The sequence below is a fragment of the Indicator indicator genome, assembly GCF_027791375.1.
Source record: "Indicator indicator isolate 239-I01 chromosome W unlocalized genomic scaffold, UM_Iind_1.1 iindW_random_scaffold_91, whole genome shotgun sequence".
In the NCBI taxonomy this organism is placed as follows: Eukaryota; Metazoa; Chordata; class Aves; order Piciformes; family Indicatoridae; genus Indicator; species Indicator indicator.
In genome coordinates, this window is record NW_026539071.1 from 137,832 (window position 1) to 158,973 (window position 21,142).

A 21,142-nucleotide genomic window follows, 5' to 3' on the forward strand; every position below is an offset into this window, starting at 1 on the left:
GATGTTTAACATCTAACAACCCCACCATGAAGGGTTCCTTTGAAAGACCAGACAAGGCAGTTAACTGTTCATTTTCCTCTATTTCTAAGGCAGCTATGCCAAATGTCCAACAGTATCCTTTTGGATCCTTGAAGTTCCCTGTCTTAAGATGCCAAGGGTGCACGGGGCCCCTGGGCCAGTCACAATGGGGTGTTTGTGCCATTCAGTCCCACTTAGGCTCACCTCAGCTTCTAACACACTCAGCTGTTGAGATCCCCCTGTCACACCAGAAATGTAGATGGGTTCCGCCCCCTCATAGTTTGATGGCATCAGAGTGCATTGCATGCCTGTATCCACTAAAGCTTTTTACATTTGTCGTTTTGATGTACCAGGCCACCTGATCTACACAGTCCAATAGACTTGGTTGTCCCTCTCCTCCACCCAGCTGAAGGCAAGGCCCCTCTAATCCTGATTGGAATCACTTGCATATTCTAAGTATGCCTTAGAGGTCCTTTCGAGGGGATCAGAGGCAGTATCAATTTGTTTATTCTTTTTGGAAGATTTCCCACTGGAAACAAGGGCAATGTTCTTCTGAGAAGAGTTTCCTTGAATACCACAGACTAGAGCAGCTAGAGCTGAAGTGGGCTTTCCATCCCACTTTTTCACGCCCTCCCCCTGGTCAAGTAAAACCAGAGAATGCTTTGAGTTGTCTGCTTCCCAGATTCCCTCTCTTGGACAGGGAGATGCTCACATTTAATAGCTGAAACCCTAGGCTGCACAGTGGGTTGGAGTTGGTCGACCCTTCAAGTCGGTTCCTCCACAGCTGAAACACAGCCCATACATTAGAAGAGAGACTTCCCTTGTATTGCTGGAGCATGCTAGTCAGTTCATCCATTGTCCTTGGCCATCTCTCATGGCCCAGAGTGACATTGCCAATGAGCTGGCATATGATGGTGGTGCAGCTCATAGGAATTTTTTCCACATGGCTGGTGTGCATGCTACCTCATCTAGGTCTACAGACTAGGGATTGTCATTCATCTCATTATAGAGCTTCTCCAACACAGCCTGTTCTCTCAAGTATTGGATGCCTTTCTCCATGGCAATTTATCTCTCAGAATGATCCTTCATATCATCCTTGAATGGGGTATATATCCTTCACACCTGCTAGAAACCATCTCCAGAGGCTGAGGGTATGTACCTATCTCCAGATAACCATGTCAAAGCCCGCTTTCCTAGATTTATGGGTGTGGCAGTTTAGGCTGGGTGCCCCCTGCCACTGCTACATGAGATACACCTCTGGTGTCCCGGGTGCCCACCCAATAGGGGTGGACACAGGAAATGGCGTATTTCTACCCATAAATCCTGCGCCCTATAAGGCCATCTGCAGAGTCATTCTCTTCCTCTTTCTTCCCTCTCTGCTCCCACGGGAGATGTCCTCTCTTATCGGGTAATGCCGGGAGAGTATCCTCAAGGCCTCTTAGGCCTGTCTAGGCCTAATGCCAGAAGGAGAATGGAGGGGGGGGCAGTCTCAGACCTGGCCAGCCTGAGACTTGCCTAGCAGTGGGAGGGGGAAGAAAGAGCCCTGGGGGGGTTTGGGTTTACCCTCAGGTGGGAAGAAGGGAAGGATTGGGAAGCCTTTGGGAATTCTGTGAGGGGGTTCTGTACGCTTTGGGATACTCTTTGTCAGTATGCCTTGTTATTTGTAGTTCTCTGTAGCTTCACCAATTGCTTTTCCATTTAAACTTTCCATCACTCTCCAATCCGTTTGTGTGAGTCTCATTCTTTTGTCCCTTTCAGGGCAAGAGACGATCTGTCTGGCCCCAAACCAGCACATTATACGCCACACATAATACGCCGTTTCCTGTGTCCACCTTATTGGGTGGACACTCAGAACACCAGAGGTGTAGCTTATGTGGCAGTAGCAGGAGGCACCCAGCCTGAACTGCCACAAGGGGAGACCGATATTGGCACACGCTGGCTCTCTGATGCTACTACTGTGTCTCTTGGTCTGTTTGTAGGCCCGGAGATCTCCCTCTTCCTCTCTCTTCCTCTTCCTCTTCCTCTTCCTCTTCCTCTTCCTCTTCCTCTTCCTCTTCCTCTTCCTCTTCCTCTTCCTCTTCCTCTTCCTCTTCCTCTTCCTCCATATGCTAAACGGCACTGAAAAGAGCTTGAAACGCATGGGCCAGACCCCAACATATCGCAGTGATTTGTGTCTCCCGGGAATTTTCAGGTTGACAACATCCTTTTATCAAACATTTCAGCAGCTCATCAGGGTTTTGCAATTGCTCAGGAGTAAAGTTCCAAAACAGTGGAGATCACCAGCAGTTCAAACACTGGCCCAGGCTTTCCCACATACCCTGCCACTCGTAGTTATTCAACCTCGGAGTGGGTTTCCAAACCGCATTCTTGGAAGAAATTTGTGATTTTATGACCAAGACCAAGCACACGTTTAAGAGACATGATGTCAGAAGCAGTCTGCTGTTGATATCCCAATAATAATTGAAACCCTCTAAAGGTGAATAAATGCCCTCTTCTGTTACGTCCATCAGTTGACTGTGACTACTGATAAATGATGATGCAGTATACAAAAATTGGACTAACCAAAACGATTTGTGTAATAATCCACTATACCAAATCAAAACAGCAAGTAAAAGACACAGTATCAGGGTAACTTGAAGCCATTTCATCAGGGTGACAAATACAAGCATCATAAAAGAAACCATGGTTATCAAAGGACATGCAAAACCAAAAAATGCATGAGAGCTTATATGAGAGATTATATAACTGTGACAGAACATCCAAAACCCCATCCACCCCCCATGGAGCTGGGTTGGGGGAAAACAGATGTGTGAGAAAAGGGAGCAGGGGGAAAGCACCTCCCCCTCCCCAAGGCTGTGGTCGGTGGATGCACATGGGCCCGTCCCCCCAAGCCACATGTCAGGCACAGACCCCTGTGCCAGGGCAAGCCTGGACGTGTTGAAGCAGGGATATGCTTTCTGGTACCGTTTACGACAACAAATTAGTATGGGTGTTTAAATGGGTGAGTTGCAGAGCATTTGCTCTCTCTGTCTTGGGTTTCACACTCCCCACATGTATGGATTAAGTAGCCGCAGTTCCAGAGGATTTTCTGAAAAAAAGAGACACTAGAGGAATTCCCACAATCGGCAAACAGCATTGTAAGTAAATTGGAATATTCCTAGAGTCTCCAGGAAATACCTGCCTTTTGTTAGTAGGGGTAACATACTGCTTTGGGATTTATCTTTTCCAAATACTGTTTTCTCAAACTATTTGTAACCATTCCTATATTCTGAAGATATTCCCAACCGAACATAAAAACCTGTATAATATTTCATAACTTTTGTATATTGTTATGTGTGTGGCAAAGATAAAGTAATAAATAATTTATAGTTTTATTAATTCCCTGCCTTACCCCTCTTTATTTGTAACATAAATGGCGCAGCGAGCAGGGTGTTCAATAGCAGAATATCTCCAACAGACCAGCTATGAAATTAAAGCTGTTGATTTGGAATGGTCTAAGGAAAATTGGAACGAATCTGAACTAATTTTGCAGCAGTTGGCCAGTGGAAAAAATAGCTGTAATCCTGGGGTCCTGCTTAATTCAGGCACAGGAACAATTTAAAATGTTTGAGAGAGGGTTTGAGGAAAAGATTCAGTATTTGGAAAAGGAATTGAAAAATGAAAAGGCACAAACATGTAAATTATGGGAAATAATGGCTGTGCAGACTAGTGAAGCTGCTGTAGCTTTAAGAACACAAGTGGAAGCAGGAGCCGAGCCCCTGGCAGCAACCATGCTCGACACAAAAGCGTCTAGCCCTCCTGTTTCAAAATTAAATTCCCAGAAAGCAGACTGTGTCAGTGTGAGCTGAAATTCCCCCCCCCACCAACAATAACCAGGCTAGCCCAGTCTGGAAGCAAATGAAAGCTGTATTTACAAAGCAGAATCTACAGTCTATGATGAAATGCAATGAATATGTACAAATATACAAAATTCACAACATTTACAAATATATACAATCAACAGAAAAGCACAACCAATCTCCCTTTGCTTCCCCCCAAAGGGGACCCTTCCCAAAGGGGCCTTCCTCTCCAGGAGCTTCCCCGCCCAGACCCCCCTTGGACAGAAAGCAGAGTTAGTTAGAGCAGAAAGTTGTTAACTTAGCTGCCAAGGTCAGTACGTGTTATCTTCAGCCAGAAGAGAAGAAGAAGAAAACAGCAGCCAGACAGCCCAGCAACTGCCCCGACTGCAGAACACAGAATGTGCAGAGTGCCCCACTTTGTTTTGGGTAATAGTTCTTAAACATTTCTATCTATCCAATGGAAGTGTTTAGAACAAACAGTATTTTGCTTTCTTACACCCAATAGTGACTTATTTACACTCTTTCAATTTCTCTGTTCTGAACTTTGCAAGGAAAAATTAAAAAGACAGTTTCAAACCATCACACAGACTCTCAACCAGCCATGCCAGATACAAAAGTGGCTAGCCCTCCCACACCATGTGTTTCAAAAGAGAACCCATGAAGAGCACACTCTGAACCAGCCATGCTTGGCACAAAAGTGGCAGCTCACCCAGCAAGCCCCTCCACGCAGTGCATTTCAAAAGGGAAATCGTGTAAACCTAGCACAGAGGCGGCTAATTCAAAATCAGAGAGAAATTTTCCAGAAGCAATTTGGGCAAAATTAAGCTCTTCTGAAGATGAAAGCATAAAACAAAAATGTGATTTGGGCAGGTCCTAGTCAGGGACTCATGAAAACTCAGATTCGTCCACATAAAGGTGCTCTGCAGGACAGATTTTCTTGTGAAAGTAATGAAAGTGTAACACAGTATCTCTGCTGTGTCTCACTTAACGGTGGTGACAGAATTCAGCTGGATCCTGAGGAAGCTCTCAGATTTTGGGGTCTTGAGGTATTCTTAAGTGGAGGACCCAATGGGAGCCAGAGCATAACTGCTCAAGTAGCTTTTTGGGCTCGTAGACTATATCACAGAGATAGAGGAGAACCTACTGTGATCCCAGTTAGAAATTTAGCAGAGCTTGGCATAAGGGTTCAGAAAGCGGCATGCCTACAGTCTATGGATGATAAAGGAAGATATCTAAGTCCCTCTGAGCACCTCTGTAAACCCACATGTGGTAGTTTTAGGCTATGCCTTTAAAATTTTTCACAGATCTTGAACAGAAAGTGGTAAAATGTAAATAAATCACTATTGGGTGTAAAAAAAAGGAAAATAATGATAGTTCTAAACAATCCCATTGGAGAGGTATCTACCATAAGAGTTAGTTTGGCAAAACAATCTCTCTTTTTTTCACTGCTTTGGCTCTGGCTGATGCTTCTCCTGGCTTTACTGACCTTGGCTGCACTGCTTTGTTGTGACTGGTATTAACAACAATTTCTCAGCTCTTCTTTTCTCTTGTCCCTTTTGTGTAAAGGGGGGTAGGGAAGGAGGCATGGAAGGGAGAAGCTGTTGCAGCTCCCCTGGTCTTTGGTGAGGGGGGTTCTTGTGCTGTTTATCAATTGTAAATAACTGTAAATATTTGTAAACACTGTATATTTTGTATGTATTCATTGCGTTTCATTGTAGATTTTAGTTTAGCTTGTAAATACAGCTCCATTTGCTTCCAACTGAGCTGGTCTGGCAAATTTTATGTTGGGGGGAATTTTCAACCCACCACACCAGAACATCTTAGACCGTTTATAAGAGGTCTGCTGGAGGGTTTTAAAATGTCAGCGCAAACCATTAGGGGAGAAATAAAAAAGCTATTAATAATAATAAAAATCCAAGAAATGCAAAGCATTTTATTTAGAAATAACTTCTTACAGTTGGGAAGTTAGTTGTTCCAATCCTATAGCCACAATGAGGTTTGCCAGTGAAGACAATGAGAAACGCCATATTTTCTCTTACAAAGAAAATTATGTGACTGCTACACCATGTGGCAAGAGGGAAGTCCGTCTCACTAACAGGTTCCCTCTCTCAAGTCCATGTAGCAGTCCGGAACTATCTAGACATCACACTGAAAGACGCCAGTCTAACCGACCCTGCAAATCCAAAAGGAACTCCTTCCCTGGGAAGATTTATGCAGGCTTTAAGGGAAAAACAGCAACACCGCAGATCTCCATAAGCAGTTGCTACACCACCACCCCCCCCAGACCCCTGCTTCTCCTTTTGTACCTTGCCAACAGGAATTTTATGGAAAATACAGAATACTAAACGTAGCAGTGGCTGTTCCAGACCTACTTCACTGCTTTGTGAATGCATGTCAATGGTCTGTTAATTCTGAACCTTTGATTCCAGTGGGACCCAGAAGAATTGCTATTGAATTTTTTATTGATACTGAGGCCCAAATAAGTGTTTTAAATTTGCAGCAAGCAAAAAGCTTGGGAATGCAATCATCCAGTAAAAGAATAAAAATACTGGGAGTCACAGGAACACCTGCTACCTGTTACTTGGCCAAAACAAGGCTATGGTTACCAAGAAAAAAATGCAGCACAATTGTGGAAGTTGCTTTAAGCTCTTATCCAGGAAATATTCTGGGATTTGATGTCCTAGCTGGAAAGAGATGGCACTTTCCCAATGGCTCATTATGGAGTTTTGGGAGCTACGGGGTGGAAGTGAAAGGGGTAAAAACTGTACAGAATCACAGAATCACAGAAACATTCAGGTTGGAAAAGACCCTTAGGATCACCAAGTCCAACCCATAACCCTACTCTACGAGGTTCACCCCTAAACCATATCCTCAAGCACCACATCCAAACAACCTTTAAACACATCCAGGGTTGGCAACTCAACCACCTCCCTGGGAAGCCCATTCCAATGCCTGACTACTCTTTCTGTGATAAAATTTTATCCTAATCTCCAGTCTAAACCTACCCAGTCGCAGCTTCAGGCTATTCCCTCTTATTCTATCACTAATTACCTGGGAGAAGAGACCAGCACCAGCCTCTCCACAACATCCATTCAGGTACTTGTAGACAGCGATGAGATCTCCCCTCAGCCTCCTCTTTTCCAAACTAAACAGCCCCAGCTCCTTCAGTCACTCTTCATAAGGTTTATTCTCCAGGCCCTTCACCAGCTTTGTTTCCCTCCTCTGCACTCACTCCAGCACCTCGACATCTTTCTTGTATCGAGGTGCCCAATACTGAACACAATACTCGAGGTGTGGACTCACCAGAGCTGAGTACAAGGGGACAATCACCTCCCTACTCCTGCTGGACAGCAATTGTAATAGAGGCTGTGATGGTTTTAAAACTGTTTTTTAAAAATTTTTTCTTCACAAAGTTCAAGCAGAGAGAACGAAAGAATGTAAATAAATCACTATTGGGTGTAAGAAAGCAAAATAATGATTATTCTAAACACTTCCATTGGAGAGATGATAGAAATGTTTAAGAACTACTACTCAAAACAAGGTTGGGGAGTTTGGGCAGTCTGTGTCTGGTTCTCAGCTTGCTTGCTGGGCTTCTGTCTGGCTGCTGCTTCTTTTCTGGCTGAAGAGAACACACTGACCTTGGCAAGCTAAGTCTAACAGCCTCTCTCCTTCTTGACTCTCTGCCTTCTGCCAGGGGGGGACTGGGGGTATTCCTTCTGGTTGGGAGGGAGGCCCCTTGGGGAAAGGCCCCTTGGGGGAAGCAAAGGGGGCTTGGTTGTGCTTTTCTGTTGATTGCACATATTTGTAAATGCTGTGAATAGTGTATATTTGTACATATTCATTGCATTTCATCATAGACTGTAGATTTGCTTGTAAATACAGCTTTCATTTCATTATTTTGGTGTCCAACGTGGGGCAATTGCTTGTATGATTTATTTCTGCTCAGATTACGACACAAAATGAAGCTGTTTTGGATTCTTTGGCATTTTATTTACTCTCTTATCAATGTGATGATCTATAAATGGGCCATTTACTCCATGACAGATAAGATTGTGAGATATGTGGCATATAAACTCTTTCTTTGGGGTAAGAACAAGTTACTGAAAGTTGTTGAGTATTGTTCTGGTTTTATCAGACTAGGGAGTTATGGCAACTCAACTACAAATCTGCCAGCAGAAGCATTTGAGTTTGCTATTCCTCTTGCAGAGGGTAATGTGAACCAATGGAACCCTAAATTGATTTTTATGCTAAGCTTGAATCTGATGCTTGTTGTAGTAGTCATGTGGCTACTGGTAGCACTGTATCAAGAAAGATATGGGGGTATTTGCTCTAGCAGCTTGTGTAGGCGTAAAAGGAAACACAGAAAAGCTCAGAGAGATTTGGAATTAGGTTCTGATTCTGATTACAGTGTCTAGGAGATTACAATTAAGTGCAGGGAAGAGAAGACTTGTGAGAAAGCTGCCGATAACCTTGGCTCAGAGCCAGTAGCAGCAGCTGCAGGAACTCTGCCAGAAGCTCCAGGAACTTTGCCAGGATCTCAGGTAACAGCCATGGCTATGCAGGCAGGTGCCATTAACGAGGAACAGTCTCTTTCCTTCCTCTGCTGCCGATATGGAAGCAGCAGCAGCTGCAGGGTCCCAAAGAGCACCTGCTGACTCTGCACAGAATCTCTCTGTTCCTGCAGACTCTGCTGTGAATGTGACAGATAAACTAGTGAATTTAGTTGCTACTGTCACCAGAAAGCTCAAAGGAGCTGCAGGAGGAGATGCAGATGCTGCAGGAGAGGGTGCAGAAGGAGGTCAGGATTCTTCTGTTCAGGGTCCCTCTGTTAAGAAAGATCTTTCTGATGAGGAAGAGAAGGTTAGCCTTAAAACTCTGGCAGACTTCTTGAGACCACACATGGATGATGGAGATGTAGGACAGGATATGGGCCCTAGTAAATTAGCAACTGCTGGAAGTGCCTCTGAAGTCCAGGAAACTGCACGGAGGATTGCAGTAGGAGTATGGGGACAGTGAGCTCAAGATGGCGATGATGATGATGAGGATGACATACAGTCAGCTAATGCACCCAGACAGGAAATTAGACATGTGAGGAAGGATTACATCAGAGGAGATAATGAGCCAGTCCTGTCTTGGCTAGCCAGGTGTTTTGATATGGGAGCCCCAGCATTGGTGGTAGGTGACAAGTCGGCCTCCCAGTTGGGGATGCTCTCAAAGGATACCGTCATAGACAGGCATCTAGGCAAGTGCATTGGTAAAGTTTCTCTGTGGGCACGCCTCCTACTGGCAGTCTCGCTGAGGTACCCCAGCAGAGATGATTTACCATGGAACCCTAAGCCTTGGACCACAATAGATGAGGGAATCAAGCATCTGAGAGAATTTACTGTGAGAGAAATAATGTATGGAGATCATAAGACTCTGAATCCTGATGAAATTCCTGTTGGAACAGGCCTTGCCAAAAAGCTCATTAAGCTTGCTCCTCCTAATTATGCTACCATACTGGCAAGCAGAATTGTGGCAAGAAATTATGGTGGAGTGCCTCCTACTGTTGGCCATTTCACTGACCAAATGAGGCAATTGGAGGATAGTCTTGCATGTACTTCTTTGGTTTCAGCCATTGAAACTCTGTCTGGATAGCTAAAGAATTGCATAAAAGAGCTGAAGGAGGAATTTAAAACCTCCATATCCAACTTGATGAAGGGGGATGATGCTGATTCCTCTTCCTCCAGATGGATACAAGTTTCAGCTGTCAGGAACAGACGTCCTCCAAGAAGACCATTCCAGAATAGATCAAACCAAAACAAAGGCCAGGATACCATTGGCTTTCTTGGCCATCTGGGCACACTGCTTGGTCATATTCAATTGCTTGTTGATTAGAATCCCCAGGTCCCTTTCTGCCAGACAGCTTTCCAGCCACACTTCCCCAAGCCTGTAGTGTTGCTTGGGGTTGTTGTGACTCAAGTGCAGGACCTGGCATTTGGCATTGATCAAGCTCATCCTGTTAACATTGGCCCATTGATCCAATCTATCCAAGTCCCTCTGTAGATCCTCCCTACCCTCATGAAGATCAACACTCCCACCTAACTTGGTGTCATCTGGAAACCTACTGATGACACACTCTATGTCTTCATCAAGATAATCAGTAAAGATGTTAAACAGAAGTGGTCCCAACACTGAGCTCTGAGGAACACCACTTGTGTCCAGCCACCAGCTGAATTTAACTCCGTTGACCACCACTCTTTGGGCCTGTTCGTCCATCCAGTGCTTTATCCAGCAGAGAGTGTGCTCATCCAAGCCAGTTTGTCCACGAGAATTCTGTGGGAAACGGTGTCAAAGGCTTTTCAAAAGTCTAGGTAGACAATATCCATAGCCTTTCCCTCATCCAATAGTCAGGTCATCTTGTCATAGAAGGACATCAGGTTGGTCAGGCAGGACCTGCCCATCATAAGCCCATGCTGATTGGGTCTGATCCCCTGGTTGTTCTCTATATGGTGTGTAATAGTGCTTGAGATGACCAGCTCCGTGACCTTCCCTGGTACCGAGGTCAGACTGACAGGTCTATAGTTTCCCAGATCCTCCTTTCTTGTAGATAGGTGTTACATTTGGTATTCTCCAGTCCATTGGAACCTCCCCAGTTAGCCAGGACTTCAGGTAAATAATGGAAAGCTGTGGTTCTCCCCCGAATTTGGGGGCCATTGGCTGAAGAATGAAGGCATGAACCTTGTTGCCGTATTGTTATACTTTATGATGAAATTTATAAGCTAGTGTTCTGGTTTGGGGCCAGACAGATCTTCTCTTGCCCCGAAAGGGACAAAAGAATGACACACACAAACGGATTGGAGAGTGATGGAAAGTTTAAATGGAAAAGCATGCAGAACTCCTCACAGAATTCCCAAAGCTTCCCAATCCTTCCCTTCTCCCCACCTGAGGGTAAACCCAAAACCCCCAGGGCTCTTTCTTCCCCCTCCCGCTGCTAGGCAAGTCTCAGGCTGGCCAGGTCTGAGACTGCCCCCCCCTCCATTCTCCTCCTGGCATTAGGCCTAGACAGGCCTAAGTGGCCTAGAGAGATACTTCCCCACCGTTACCCGATAAGAAAGCATCTCCCGTGGGAGCAGAGAGGGAAGAAAGAGAAAGATTATGATTTTGCAGATGGATTTATAGGGCGCAGGATTTATGGGTAGAAATATGCCGTTTCCTGTGTCCACCCCTATTGGGTGGGCACCCGGGACACCAGAGGTGTATCACATGTAGCAGTGGCAGGGGGCACCCAGCCTAAACTGTCACAGCCAGAAATATGATAAAATATTAATATGATTTATTAGATATCAAACATTTTTTCCAAACTAATTTGATCAGGTTCATCTGCCCGGTCAATGGCAGGTTGATTACACACAATAAGATGCTAATAAAGAGTAGAATAACAGTCTAGGAAAATCAGCAACTCGGAATACGGAGGAACAAACTGGAAACTCTTATAGCGTAAAAACAAACGGCAGTGCCGACTCAGGTCATGAGATGGACCCCTCGGCTTTGCAGCAAAGTTAAGCAACAGGTAAAGAAGCTATAAGACTTTAGAAACAACCAGGTAAATTAGCTTAAGTTACTTATGAACCGCTGGGCTGCTAATCATCAAAACTTTGGCTGGATGAAGCAATACCCAGGAGTTGTTATTTGTAATCCAATAGGCAGGAATAATCCAAAAGGTAAATCCCAAATTAGAGGAAGCAATAGAGCGAGCGAGCTGCTGTGGGGAAGATCTAGGGCTCAAACAGCAGCTGCTAGAACAAAAGAAGCTAATCACCCTGAAGACAGCAGCACAATGCGGGTGCTTGTTGCCGCTTCGATCTCATTAACGAACAGGGTGTGGGCTTTCACATCATCCCCTATAAATTCCTTTTTTGAAAACTGAACGGCCCAATGCTAGGTTGCCTGTTCAAATCTGGCCAATCAGTTCGAAATGCTGTATGGCAAGCAAACTGCACATGCATTCTCAAATAAGCAACTGTACGTGTCGGAGGCTATCTGAAACGTGAGACACAGGGCTCAGCTTCCAACCCCTCAGGCAGCCTATTGGCTCTTCGACCTCAACCTGGACCCTGCAAGGGGGAGGGATGAGAGAGGGCAGTGGGCAAACAGGTTTAAGTGGTTTGTTAATGACTCTTCCAGGACATTCCACTCCAATGGCATTGGGCAGTTCTGTGTTTAATGAGCTGGGAATGATTGCTAATTAATTGCTTCTTTGCAGGTTCTCATTTCCCCTATAGCAAACAGCAACTTATTTAGCTATGCAGCCAAGGTGAAGCAGAAGCCAGCAGAAGCACAAAGTTAGTATCTCCTAGAGTGAAGAAGCCAAAACAGAAAATGATTTTTTTACCACACTAATTCTTATGGTAGACATGTCTCCAATGGGATTGTTTAGAACTGTCATTATTTTCCTTTTTACAGGTGAATGGGTTTTCCACAACAGCAGGGGAATCTGCAGTGGAAGAACTGCTGCTATTACTCTGGTCCCCACTGCTGCCACTATGGCTTTGCTTCCATTCACCACTTTTGTTCAATGTCTTAAGCATGAGTGACTTCATTTCCCATATGGTCAGGCACTTTAATACATGCTCAGGCATCCCTAAGGAAAGAGCTTGCTGAAACCAGTCTCTAGTTGGTGAAGCTTGCTTCCGGCTTGAGTTACATCCTCGTTTTTTCCTGGTGTGACGTCTGTGCTGGTTTGGGCTGCTGTTTGGACTTGTGTGGGAAAATGTCTGTTTGGCACATTTATCGTTTTTTACTACGAGGTGACGATCTGGCTTAGGGGTGTCAGCACAATGTCCATTCCCAGAGGGTGCGTGAACTGGATAACCAACAAGGTCCTTTAACAGTTCTTTCCATGTTGGGATGTGCTCACAGCAATTGTCAGAGCACTTATTTCTTTTGACTGCCTGTTTAATTTGCTCCATTCGATTGATCAAATGTCCCTTAAAGGCACTGGACACTCCTTGAGTGAGAGGTTTAAGCCTCTTGGGGTTAATGAGTGCATTTAAAGGGGACACATGGAGCCCTTGTTTGTGCATGGCCTGAATGCAAGACATTCTCCAAACTGCTGCAGACAGTTCAGCCGAGGTCTCTACCCAAATGACAATGGGTTCGTCTCTTTCAGGGGTGTCTATGCCCCCCACCCAATAAGTGATTTGGGCAGTTAGGGAACAATTCCTATCTGGACCTGGACTCAAAAATACATCAGGCCCCCAGTCTGTATCAGCCTCTTCAGCACTCAGGAAAACATGATTGCCACCTGTGGCTGAAACTCTATACAGAAAGTCAGTTTTTGTTACATTTGGCTCATGGGAAATTTTTTCCTGCAATTCGTTTAACTGATGTGCAGAGTAAGGGCTGTGATAGTTTTAAGGCAATACCTTTAATTTCTTCTCACAAAGTGAAAGAATGTAAAATAAATCACTCTTGGATGTAAGAAAGCAAAATAATGATTATTCTAAACACTTCCATTGGAGAGAGAGAGATGTTTAAGAGCCAGTACTCAAAACAAGGTATGGGCAGTCTCTCTCTGTCTTTCTGTCTGGTTTTTCTCTGCTGAGCAGTCTTCTGGCTGGAGATAACACACACACTCGCATACTGACCTTGACAAGGTAAGTTTAACAAGCCTCTCTCTGCTTCTTGGCTTTCTTCCCTTTTGCCTGCTTTGGGAAAGGAGGGGGGAAAGAAGCAGGAGCCCCCCGGGGGGGGGGGGGGGGGGAGCAGGGGGCTTTGTTGTGTTTTTCTGTTGATTGCACATATTTGTAAATGTTGTGAATAGTATATATTTGTACATATTCATTGCATTTCATCATAGATTGTAGTTTTGCCTGTAAAATACAGCTTCATTTGCTTCTGGACTGAGTTAGCCTGGTTATTATTAATGTGGGAGGGGGATCCCAGCTCTCCGCTGTAACAAGGGCGAACCTGAGTTCTGGTGATCTCACAGCCACTACGGGCTGCTGTAACTTCCTGCCTAATTATGGGAGGAACGTACTGTAATATGACTCCCTCCTCAGAGCTGGAGTCTATGTCCCTGCTGGCCAGAGTCTTGCAGCTTGTCTGCAGCTGCCAACTGTTCCTGGGTCAGGTTCCGCTGGGCAGCTAGTCTGCAAGTAGACTGGTTGCTGAATCGGCGAGTGGTGTACAGCATAAGCAGCCACTGAGTTTGGGTCTGGACAGGTGGCGGTGTAGATGCAAAGTCCAGTTCACAATCCTTTACTGGAAAGCCTCTATCTTTTGGCTGAGCTGTGGGCGGATTTATTTCACATCCAGTGGCTGAGCTAAATGCACGAGCGGCTGGCGCACTGAACTGAACATCTGCATGAGGCACGTAGGGGCTCGGCATAGAGTACGCTGCACATGGAGTGGGTAAATTGCAATCTGCTGCCCGTGGGACATTGTTGATAGAATGTGGAACGGGCTAGGCCTCTGGCGGGCTATCTGTAAACGACCTTGATGGTGAGAATGCCTCCCCCCCTTTGTGTTTCTTAAAGATGACTAGCTTTGCAGCCACAAGATAAAAGGTAGGGAGGTTTTTGCTGTCTGGGAAAGTGTTCTGGTAACCAACTAGCAGGAAAGTAAAGAGGTATTTAAAAACCAGGGTTTGTAATCATTAAAGAGCTGGCAGTGCTGGCAGTTGTTGGTGCAAACGCTCCTCGTCTCGGTGTGTTTATTGCAAGTGGCCATGGGCACTGGGCTCGGGGGAGAAGCCTACAAAGAGCTCCCAAGAAGCCCGGCCAGATTCTCAGGGGTGTTCAACAGCCTACAACATCTGGTGACCCTGATGTGCACTGGTTTGCCACTGAATATTACCCCTATGGGGTAGAAGACCCCTGGGCCAGACCCCAACCGACGGCAGAGCCCTGGGTGGAACACAAAGTTCAGTGCTTTCGAAAGCAGACTCTTCTTCTGCTCCGTGGTAGCCTGATAACCCCTACGGAGTACAACAACGGTGACTCACACAGCGGCCGGAGCTCAGTCTGGAACTCGGGTCTGTGCCCCCCCTCCCTGCAGGGCTCTCCCGGACCATTCCTCTTTCGGGCTGAGGAGTAAGAATATTATTTCAGCGGATCCGTACACCTGAGGAGCAGGTGTTAATGACACTGTAGTGAATTCCATGGGAGCGAATTCCACAAAATCCAGTGGTTTCAGTTGGTCATTAATATTAAAATAAGTGTTGGCGGCGGTGTCAGTCATCGTGAATTTCATAGAATCTAGAATTTTTAGCTGGTTGTTAATATTAAAATAGGTGTTGGCGGCGGTTCCAGTCGCAGTGAATGTCCCGGGATCCAGCGTTTTTCAGCTGGTAATTAATAATAACACAGATGTTCATGGCAGTGTCAGTCACGGTGGAATTCACGGGGTCAATGGTGTGAGCTACCCATTACTATTAAAATAAGAAATTGACGGTCACAGTCGAAGTGAATCTCAAAGATCTGTGCTTTCAGCCAAAAGAATCCAGATTCTAAAAGCCTCAGAGCTCTGACAAGGTGAGCTGTCACGTACAGGATGATGGGGGTGCAGATCTTCGCAGGGGAGAAGTCAATTCTGTTTGTATTCATACACATACTCAAAAAGCACGGCATTAAGTTTGAGGAGCTGACTTTACGTCTCTTGCTCATTTGGTGTAAGAAAAATGGGATACCAGCTGACGCACGGACTGCTTTTTGTGTGGAAACCTGGGAGGAAGCAGGAAAGTGTCTCTTGGATGCTGCGACGCAGGGAGATGTGCTTCCCACTTCTGCTCTTACAATTCGGCGCTTAGTAATTGACTCATTATGACAGCTTAAGGTGCATAGAAAATTATTTTTTCCAAGCTAATTTGATCAGGTCCATCTGCCTCGTCAATGGCAGGTTGATTACACACAATAGCATGCTAATAACCAGTAGAACAACAGTCTAGTAAAATCAGAAACTTGGAATACGGAGGATCAAACTGGAAACTCTTATAACGCAAAAACAAATGGCAGTGCTGACTCGGGTCACGAGATGCTATAACACTTTATAAACAACCAGGTAAATTAGCTTAAGTTACTCATGAACCACTTCTTAAGAAATGTATATTCCTGCCAGGAAAAGAATGGCAGAGATATTTATAGAAATTTTATAATTTATTTACAAACTATGCTACAAATTATTTACAGCTTTTACTTACAGGTACTAGTATTCAGTTGGCAGAACCATCTCTACAGGATGTATATATATATATATATATATACAGGCGCTTTGAACAGCTTGAGAGGGTTTGGAAATTTAGAAATGAAACCATTTCGGAAAGAGGTGGGGAGTGGGGAGGTGGTGTGTGTGCTTGTCGGTGCCCAGCAAGCCCACAAACAGATGGTTTGGCACAAACCTCAACAGAAACTTTATGAAGAAATACTTGGCTTACTCACGAACTAAGAACTTTGTGGAATCTTTCCTTGACACTGCGTTTATACTCCAGAAATTGTGGCATGGATGTGCTGTAATAAGGAAATTGAAAATGGCACCAACCATGTGGCGCTGTGCCGCATGGTTGCTACTTCTCCCAGAGTGAAAAGTCCTGGAGCTTTCCAGGAAGCCTTGGAAGCTTTTGCAGCTCAGTCCGCAGAGTGCGTTACATGGGAAGAGCTTCCCGCTCTGGGGGAAAAGCCTTGTCACCGAGGCTCGCAGGGCACGGCAAAGCGGATTCTCTGCGAGGTGGGGGCGACTCCTTTCACGGCCCCCAGGAATCGGCAGGTCCGGCCGAAGCAATGTCCCCACTCCAGGGGGGCTGTAGCGGTCCGGGACGGGCAATACACACGAGTTACCGTGGTTCCCTCGCTTGGTGATCGGTCAGGCAACAGTGGCGGTCCACAGCGAAACACTCGGAAACACCGGTTCAAGTCCCAGGTAAAGTGGACCCTTAGGCAACGCAGTGCGTGAGGCAAATACAGGCACGCACATGGGCACAAGCACGGAGCACTTGTTTACCAAAAAAACCCCTATTTAACATTTGCCACACAAATACTGGTCCAATGAGCATCCTTTCTAAACAGAATAATTAACCAATGAATTGATGTTTTGCCAAATATAATAGAAGTGTACGCCTTGAACAAGGCAAGCATGAGCATATTGCCTGAGCTTTGTTTACCACAAAAGTAAACAACATGCCCAGGCAGGTTGTTTACCTGGACTCGGTGGTGCCAAGAATCCCCCTCCTCCCTCCAGAAGGGAGACTGAAGAGGGGGTTCTAGCTGAACATGTAGGGACATGTCCTGGCAATATCTGGAACATAATTTTGGACATAAGCATCATTCACCACATTCCACCCCCTGCTTATGGGCAAGTGTATGCGGGCAAATGTTGCTCCATGATTTAATTCGCCTCAAATAGGTTATCCTAATGTCAGTGATGAACAAGGGAACATTTAAGAAGAGCCAAGAGGTCAATTCATGCCTCCAGGGCTGGTGTCATCGACAGTGCTTTGGGTTCTACAATCATGGCTCGGTTTACAAGGCACCAGAGATGCAAACAACTAATGGGATGCACTTGTCCCAGAGAGCGAAAAGGATCCTGGGGCAGGAATTGTCAGGGCTCACTGACAGGGCTTTAAACTAGATTTGAAGGGGGAAGGGGTTAATAGTCTTCTGTTGGCCAGTGACAAACAGAGGGGCAGCTCACCAGAGGCAGAGGGATGGAGAGCTAGGGAGGGCTCTCAACTTGCTGCCCTGAGGCAAGCCACGAATGATGCACCAGGACACTCTGTGGAAATCAAGTGGAACTGGCACAAGAGGACGACAGGGCCAGCCCAGCTGAAGTGCATCTATGCAAATGCACGCAGCTTGGGCAACAAACAGGATGAATTAAGGGCCGCTGTGCTGCTGGGATGACATGACATAGTGGCTATTACTGAAACTTGGTGGGATGATACCCATGACTGGAATGTAGGGATAGATGGGTACAAGCTCTTTAGGAAGGATAGGCAGGGAAGGAGAGGAGGAGGTGTTGCCCTCTATGTCAGTGACCAGCTGGAATCAGTGGAGCTCCACCTGGGGAAGGATGATGAGCTGGTTGAGAGTGTATGGGTCAAAATTAAAGGCAAGACAGGGGAAGGAGATGTTACTGTAGGGGTCTGCTACAGGCCACCTGACCAGCAGAACCAAGCAGATGAGGCCCTCCACAGGCAAATAGAAGTGGCTTCCAGGTCACAAGCCCTGGTCCTCATGGGTGATTTCAACCACCCTGACATCTGCTGGAGGGACAACACAGCAAAGCACCAGCAATCCAGGATGTTCCTGGATTGCATAGATGACAACTTCCTCCTCCAAATGGTAGAGGAACCAACGAGAAAAGGTGCTATGCTGGACCTTGTTCTCACCAACAGGGAAGGGCTGGTAACCAATGTGAGGCTCAGAGACAGCCTTGGCTGCAGGGAGCATGAAGCAGTTGAATGTAAGATCCTCAGGGCAACCAGAAGGACGTATTCTAAGCTTATGACCCCAGACTTCAGGTGTGCAGACTTTGATCGCTTCAGGGATCTGCTAGCCAAAGTGTCAAAGGACAAAGCCCTAGAGGGAAGAGGGGCCCAGGACAGCTGGTCAGTATTCAAGGACCACCTCCTCTGTGTCCAGGAGCAATGTATACCAACAAAGAGAAAAGCAGGGAAGAATGCTAGGAGGCCTGGCCTGGATGAGCAAGGAGCTGCTGGACACGCTATCACTTAAAAGGAAACTCTACAAGAAGCGGAGGAAATGACAGCTAGAAGGGGGGTTATATAAGGAAGCTGCCCAAGCAGCAAGAGACCTGGTTAGGAAAGCCAAAGCACAGTTTGAATTGAATCTAGCCAGGGAGGTCAAAGGGAACACTAAGAATTTCTACAGGTATATTAATGGTAAAAAGAAGACTAGGGAAGGTGTGGGCCCCCTCAGAAAGGAAACAGGTGAAATGGTCACAAGTGACCTGGAAAAGGCTGAGGTTCTCAATGACTTCTTTACCTCAGTCTTCACTGCAAGGGCCTCCAGCCACACTCCTGGAATAGTCATGGAATCTAATGGCAAGGATCAGGAGGAAGAACTGCCCATCATAAGTGAAGAACAAGTTCGTGATCACCTGAAGAAATTGAAAGTGTTCAAGTCCATGGGACCCGACGGGATACACCCACGGGTACTGAGAGAACTGGCAGATGAGGTGGCTAAACCCCTCTCTGTTATATTCCAAAAGTCCTGGCAGTCTGGGGAAGTCCCCACTGACTGGAAAAGGAGAAACATTACTCCCCTTTTCAAAAAGGGTGAGAAGGAAGAACCAGGGAACTACAGGCCAGTCAGTCTCACCTCTGTGCCTGGTAAGATCATGGAGCAGATTCTCCTGGAGGCACTTCTGAGACAGAAGAATAGTGAAGAGGTGATTGGGTACAGTCAGCATGGGTTTACCAAGGGCAAATCCTGCCTGACAAACCTGGTGGACTTCTATGACAAGGTCACAACATTAACAGATGAGGGGAGAGCAACTGATGTCATTTACCTGGACCTGAGCAAAGCCTTTGACACTGTCCCACACCACATCCTGGTCTCCAAACTGGTGGCACATGGGTTTGATGGGTGGACCACAAGATGGATAAAGAACTGGCTTGATGGCCGCACCCAAGGAGTGGCTGTCAATGGGTCCATGTCCAAGTGGAGGCCAGTGACAAGCGGAGTCCCTCAGGGATCAGTCCTGGGACCAGTCTTGTTCAATATCTTTGGCGATGACATGGACAGTGGCATTGAGTGCACCCTCAGCAAGTTTGCTGATGACACCAAGCTGTGTGGTGCAGCAGACATGCTGGAGGGAAGGGATGCCATCCAGAGGGACCTTGACAGGCTGGAGAGGTGGGCCCAAGCCAACCTCATGAGGTTCAACAAGACAAAGTGCAGGGTCCTGCATCTGGGTCGAGGCAATCCAAAGCACAAATACAGGCTGGGCAGTGACTGGCTGGAAAGCAGCCCTGAGGAGAGGGACTTGGGGGTGCTAGTGGACGAGAAGCTCAACCTGAGCTGTCAATGTGCACTTGCAGCCCAGAAAGCCAATCAGATCCTGGGCTGCATCAAGAGAAGTGTGGCCAGCAGGTCAAGGGAGGTGATTCTCCCCCTCTACTCAGCTCTGGTGAGACCCCGCCTGGAGTACTGTGTCCAGTTCTGGAGCCCCTATTACAAGAGGGATATGGACATGCTGGAACTAGAAGGGCCACCAGGATGATCAGAGGGCTGGAGCGCCTCTCCTATGAGGACAGACTGAAGGAGTTGGGGCTGTTCATTCTGGAGAAGAGAAGGCTCCGAGGTGACCTTATTGTGGCTTTCCAGTATCTGAAGGGGGCCTACAAGAAAGCTGGGGAGGGACTTTTTAGGTTATCAGGTAGTGATAGGACTAGGGGGAATGGAATAAAGCTGGAAGTGGGGAGATTCAGGCTGGATGTGAGGAAGAAGTTCTTCACCATGAGAGTGGTGGGAGCCTGGAATGGGTTGTCCAGGGTGGTGGTTGAGGCCCCATCCCTGGAGGTGTTTAAGGCCAGGCTGGATGAGGCTCTGGCCAGCCTGATCTAGTGTGGGGTGTCCCTGCCCATGGCAGGGGGGTTGGAACTAGATGATCCTTGTGGTCCCTTCCAACCCTGACTGATTCTATGATTCTGTGATTCTATATTAAAATTGCAAGAACATTATACATATAACCCTGCAAACCGTATAACTATACTCTAACCAGAGTGACTGCAAAAGCAGTGTAGGGTAGCATCTGTTCAAACCCCAGTGTCTGTACTCTCAGTATTTCAGTTTCCAGCCCCTGACTGGTGATTGACTTCTGGTCCTTATAGGGAAAGTCTTCATTTTCAGTGTAGGCTGTCTGCTGGAACAGTTTCATTCTGTGGGGAAACGAAACTGGCTATGGCATATAGAAGCCAGGCTTGACAATTAGTAATTTGGAATAATCCATCGAGCGCTGTGTTGGTGTGAGCTGAAATTCCCCCCCCACCAACAATAACCAGGCTAGCTCAGTCTGGAAGCAAATGAAAAGCTGTATTTACAAGCAGAGTCTAAAATCTACAATGAAATGCAATGAATATGTACAAATATACAAAATTCACAACATTCACAAATATATACAATCAACAGAAAAAGCACAACCGATCTCCCTTTGCTTCCCCCCAAGGGGACCCTCCCAAAGGGGCCTCCCTCTCCCAGGAGCTTCCCCCCCAGACCCCCCTGGACAGAGAAGCAGAGTTAGTTAAACAGAAAGTTGTTAACTTAGCTGCCAAGGTCAGTGTGTTA